Source organism: Gadus morhua, chromosome 2 (genome assembly GCF_902167405.1).
Source record: "Gadus morhua chromosome 2, gadMor3.0, whole genome shotgun sequence".
Lineage (NCBI taxonomy): Eukaryota > Metazoa > Chordata > Actinopteri > Gadiformes > Gadidae > Gadus > Gadus morhua.
The window spans coordinates 24,628,130-24,634,215 of NC_044049.1; the positions used below are offsets into that span (position 1 = coordinate 24,628,130).

At 44.9% G+C, this 6,086-nt stretch overlaps 1 pseudogene; it reads right to left on the reverse strand.

Annotated features, from left to right (window-relative positions):
- Nucleotides 1–202: 202 nt before the first annotated feature.
- LOC115539534 (uncharacterized) lies at nt 203–321 on the reverse strand (annotated as a pseudogene).
- Between the last annotated feature and the right edge of the window lie 5,765 nt (nt 322–6,086).

A 6,086-nucleotide genomic window follows, 5' to 3' on the forward strand; every position in this document is an offset into this window, starting at 1 on the left:
TTTAGCCAGCACACCGGGGAAACCGCTACTCTTTGCGATAAGTGCCCTGAGATCTTTTATGAGCTCAGTGAGTCAGGGCCTCGGTTTTAACGTCTCCTCCGAAGGTCGGCGCCTTCCACAGCACAGTGTCCCTGCACTGGGGCATCGGGATTGATGTTAAGGCCAGAGGGAAGAGTGCCACTTATTGGCCAGCACCCGACACCACTTACAGCACCTGGTACTCCCAGGCGGTCTCCCATCCAAGTACTAACCAGGCCTGACCATGCTTAGCTTCCGAGATCAGACTAGATCGTGCTTGTTCATGGTGGTGTGGCCGTTTTGGCGTCTCAATTTGGATGAAGTGAGTGCGGGCAGGTAATGCGAACCTGGGTCCGAGTGTTTTGAACATCTCTTTAAAGCCCTTTCTATCGACATTTTGATAGGGAACCATGTCCTTACACAGGTAAAGTTTGTTATCTCGTTCCACCGCTGGCTTTTTTTGGACTTGCTTTGGAAAATGCCTGCGGAAGAGATGTCTGAGATGCAGGGACAGCTTCACGCTACCAGCATCTGTCTCGTACGTTGTGGAATGAGAGCTCATGAAGGGACTATTCCGCAAGCGCACCTGCGTGCTTGCAAAATAGCATGCTGCCTGAGAAGGCAGTATTGCTAACAAATCTGTCCCTGGGAAAAGTAACGTTGCGCCGATATCTTCAGTTGTTAAGCGTAACTTTACTTTTTGCTAGAGCTGTCAAGCGATTAAAATATTTAATCGTGATTAATCGCATTAATGCCATAGTTAACTCACATTAATCGCGATTAATCGCAAATTTGTTTTCTATGCTAAATATCCCTTGATTTCTTTGTCCCATTAATTCTTCTCGTTTTAATTCTCTTATCAACATGGTGAAGTGCATCGGCTTGCCTTGTGCAAATGATTTTTTATTGATAACAACATTGGCATATACTGATCAAAACAGGAAGATACAAAAAAAGAGCCTAGAGTGCAATCAAAATCTAAGCAGTCGTTTAGACTGCTTTGAACAAATGTCATTTGAAGATAGCAGTCAGGCTACTGCTTCTTTGTTTTGAGCCAAAGAAAAAAAAAAAAAAATTTTTTTTTTTTTTTTAATAAAAGATTTGCGTTAATCGCGCGATACATTTTTTTACGCCGTTAAAATTGGTTTGCGTTAACGCCGTTAATAACGCGTTTAACTGACAGCTCTACTTTTTGCATGAAAAAGTACAGGCGTAACTGTATTTACTCGTTACTTACTTTGTAACGCGTTACCAAAATAAATGAAAAAATACACTGGTTTATAAAAGAAAAAACGACATCACAGTCAGTGCGTATACATGCAGAGTCATCCTTTTTCTCGCAAGGTATTGCGAGAGCAAGTAACAACTGTAGCGTTGCAAGGATGCCCATCAAAAATCTTAACTTGGAGGGGATGTTAGCCCTCCCCCTTACCCCTTACTCTACCCTAAAATGGCTTTCGGGACATGACTCGATGTGCGTGAACGTACAACAGCGAGATTTTGCTAGGAGCAAAGAAACAGGATTCGGCCCAACTGCCGTCCACCTTTCTCCTGCTGAGGGTATGTAAGAGTGGAAAGCTCTGGACAGAGGACCACACAGGAGCACTGGGTGTGTGTGTGTGTGTGTGTGTGTGTGTGTGTGTGTGTGTGTGTGTGTGTGTGTGTGTGTGTGTGTGTGTGTGTGTGTGTGTGTGTGTGTGTGTGTGTGTGTGTGTGTGTGTGCGTTTGAAAAAGGCTAAAGGCCCTAAATATAAAATAGGATTCAAGTTAAACTGCTGATGTAAAACCTACGTAAAATGCCTTGTGACCTCCTCCTGATCACCAACCAACATTCTCGTTCTTATTCGACTTTTTTCCATTGTTATGCGTCGGACAAAACTTCGGACTCAATTTTTTTTTTACCAAATTTATTTTATAATTGTTTTTAGGAATAACAGTGAAAACATGATCTATTAATAATTCAACTGTATCAAAAAGCAGAACTTTCGCCGAATTTGTTTAATGTTCTCATATTTTTTACTTCAACAACAGGTGTGCTCCCATTTTATTTATTGAATGGATGGCTGGGCATTTTCCCCAGCCATAGGGGTCGGGGTGATCCACTTGTCTATCTTGATGCGGTTGGGGTCCCAGACGCAGTCCTCCTCCATGCCGCTCCTCGTCATGCCGCAGTTCGGGGGGCACCAGGCAGTGTCGTACCGGCTATCGTGCCAGTTCTTCTGGCGAGGATGGCCCTGGTAGTTTATCTTGATCACGTTCCCCACGTTGACATTCACCCTGAACACCACCCGTTCTGAGTCAAGTAGCTTAGGGTCGATGGGATACGCTCTGGCCTTGTTCATGTCACGGCTGAGGTAGACGCCACAGCCCAGCATCCCGTCCGCCGACTGTTTGAAACCATCGCGCTGGATGTCCTTTGCTATGGTCCTGGTAGTGCCGTGGTACATGACGTAGGTCTGACCGCAATTTGGCTGTTCACGGCCAATTTTCTTAACCCCAGGTGGAAGCTGAAAGTCATCTTCCTCCCAGGAGTAGGACTGCTGTTGGGACATTTCTGAATAGGAATGTGCCTGAAAAACACAGTCATAGCCGTTAGCGACTGTTGAAGGAATCAATACAAGGGATGGTGCCTTGCAGAGCAGATGTAAAACAAGTACAGTCGTATAGACAAGAGTACAAAACATGTGGAGGTAAGCTTTCACTTTTGAATACATTTCGCTCGTTGAAATGTATTTTTATTAAGCTGAGAACAGCAGGGAAAGACAGGAATTAGATTTTTTTTATCTCTGAATCCACACATGCGCCCGTGCACGCACACGCCCACACAGCAAACAAACAGACACACTAAGACACACAGACCTTTCAGACCACAGAAAGGATGGCCTTAATGTTAAATAACGAAAGGGAAAAAATATATGTAATAGTAGTAATACTTACAAATAATACTATTACAAAAAAGAGAACATATTCATTGATAAAAGATAGAATGGATCAAATCACAACGAAGTAGTATATAACCTGAAAACACACTGAGGAAGGGGGGAGGGGGATTACTGAGAAACCTCCGTAGAAGAAAAGTGCAGCATTTTTTTTAGAAGTCATTCCCTGACCCGGGTCGTATGACTTTTCCCAGTTTAGTGCAGGACATGAAGTCCATCATCCAGGGAGAATACGAGGGTGGGGCGGCACCTTCCATGGCCACAGTCTGATCTATAAAATCGTTCCATTCCTGGACAACGTGTCAACGTAAACTAAAACAGAACATTCTATCTGGTGGGAAACACAACTTTCTATTTAGTTCTGCCTAAGCGGCATGTAGTTGTGTATGTGGTCTTTTAATCTTTTGAATAGCTTTTTCCAGACTACATTTTACATTATCACCTACCTACAGGTATAATCAAAAAGGATTCTATGCACAAACACATTTCTGGTGCCAAAAGAATACAAATAACTTACCCGTGGGTTAAACCAGACCTGCTCAGTGTGCGGCTCGAGTGTGAATGACTATAACGGGGTTGTTCCTATTATATAGCTCGTTACAGTGTGACGTGGAGTTTTGCTTCACTTTAATTTCCTTGAAACCATTTTTTGCTCCTAACTTTGTAACACGATGCGCTAAGTGCATTGTTGAAGTGCATTAATAATGGGCATAGTGGTCAGTGGTAGTCAGACGATCCATAGTCCATGTTCAAAAGGAGAGGGGGGCGGGGCAGGGGAAAGGGCAGGGACAGTGGCGGGGCAGGGGTGAGATCTTAGTGATGAGCAGTGTTATGGTGTTGTGGCAGAAGCTATTTCTGAGCCTGCTCGTTCGACTCCCAAGCTTAATTTAAATTAGGGGGACGCCCAATAAAGCAAGGAAATGACCATCCGACTGACTAAACATTTGTTGATTTGCTTTAGTATTTACTTGTACTTTTACCTTTAATACTTCAGTACATATACTATCAGAAAATGACCTTTGATACTTAATTGCAATTAATATCAGATACGTGAAGACTTTTACTCAAGTCGTATTCTATTTGGGGCCTTATACTTTTACCAGGGCCCTTTTCTGGGAAGATATCTGTACTTTCTTCAAGTATGGCTTTCAGGTTCTTCTTCCACCACCTGCTATTGTTGTGTGTGTGCACGCTCACACAAGACACGTGTGTGTGTCAAAGAGTGTGTGTCTGCCTTTGAATATAGATATACATATACATCTATAAACAGACACGAGGACGAAGATTTCGGCAACAATTTTTATTTGATAATGCTTGTACATATATTATACATATACATGAATTGCATTTGGGCCCAGGCGAATTTAAACAAAGTGTGTAGGTCCAACATCGGATGGGACCCGACCAAGTCCACGTCGATGTGACATCACACTGGAGAGAAACCCCAGCTTGGTCCAAGCGCAGGTGAATTTAAACAAAGCATTACACACCTCAGTGTGATGTAACACCGATGACGACTTGGTTGAGTCCCATCAGATGTTTGACTACTTTGTTTAAATTCACCCGGGCTCAGACAAAGCTGGGGTTTCACTCCTGTGTGATGTCACATCGATGTCGACCTGGTCGGGTCACTTCAGTTGTTTAACGTACATACTTTGTTTAAATTCACCTGGGCCCAGACAAAGTATGGACGTCAAACATCGGATAAGTCCAGCCCAGGTCCACATCGATGTGACATCCCACTGGAGTGAAACCCCAGCTTTGTCCTAGCGTAGGAATCAGAATCAGAATCAGAATCAGAATCAGAATCACTTTTATTACATCTTATAGTACAGTACTCAAGAGTAAAAATCTTAGGCTTGGTTCCTCAACATTCACATAGCAGCAACGGTAAAAGATAAAATAAATAAGAATAAGAATAAGAAACCATATGAAAAGGAACAAAGTAAAAATAAATAAATAAATAAGTAAGTAGCAGCATCAATAATACTAAAAAGTAACAACAGTCTGTTGTTGTGGTGTGCGTGTGGATGGTTGGGGCGTAGTGTGTTTTTCCAGGAGTCTGACTGCTTGGGGGAAAAAACTGCTTGTCATCCTCTGGGTTTTGGCCCTTAGGCTTTGGTACCGCCTCCCTGACGGCAGTAGCTCAAACAGTTTCTGGTTGGGGTGGCTGGGGTCCCCAATGATTCGGAGGGCCTTCCTGACACACCGGGCCTTGTAGGTTTCCTGGATGGAGGGAAGCTCACATCCGCTGATCCTCTCAGCTGTCCGCACTACCCTTTGCAGCATTTTGCGGCTTTGGGCAGTGCAGTTCCCGTACCAGGCAGTGATGCATCCAGTCAATATGCTCTCCGTTGTGCCTCTGAAGAAGGCCCCCAGGATCTTGGGCCCCACGCCAAACTTTTTCAGACGCCTAAGGTGAAATAGGCGCCGCTGTGCTTTTTTCACCACCTGGTTGGTGTGCTCCTCCCAAGTGAGGTCTCTGGTGATGTGGACTCCCAGGAACTTAATGCTGTGTACCCTCTCCACAGCAGACCCATTGATGGAGATGGGGTGTTGAATCTGTCTCTTCTTCCTGAAGTCCACTACGAGCTCCTTGGTCTTATCGGTGTTGAGAATGAGGTTGTTGTCCTGGCTGTACTGAGCCAGACAGTCGACCTCGCTCCTATAGGCCGTCTCATCACCATCAGTGATCAGGCCCATGACTGTCGTGTCATCGGCGAACTTGATCACTGCATTGGATCCATGTGTAGCCACGCAGTCGTGGGTGTATAGGGAGTAGAGGAGGGGGCTTAGGACACAGCCCTGGGGGGCTCCTGTGCTGATGGTCAGAGGGGCGGAGATCTTAGGACCCATCTTCACCACCTGTTTTCGATCCGTCAGGAAGTCAAGGATCCAGTTGCATAGGCTGGGATCAATGCCTAGATCCCTGAGCTTCCTGTCAAGTCTGGAGGGGACTATTGTGTTGAATGCCGAACTATAATCAACAAACAGCATCCTCACATAGGTGTTCCTCTTGTCGAGGTGGGCGAGGGCTATGTGGAGTGCTGTGGCAATGGCGTCATCTGTCGATCTGTTCTTCCGATAGGCAAATTGGTGGGGGTCCAGGGCTGGTGGCAGCATTCTGCA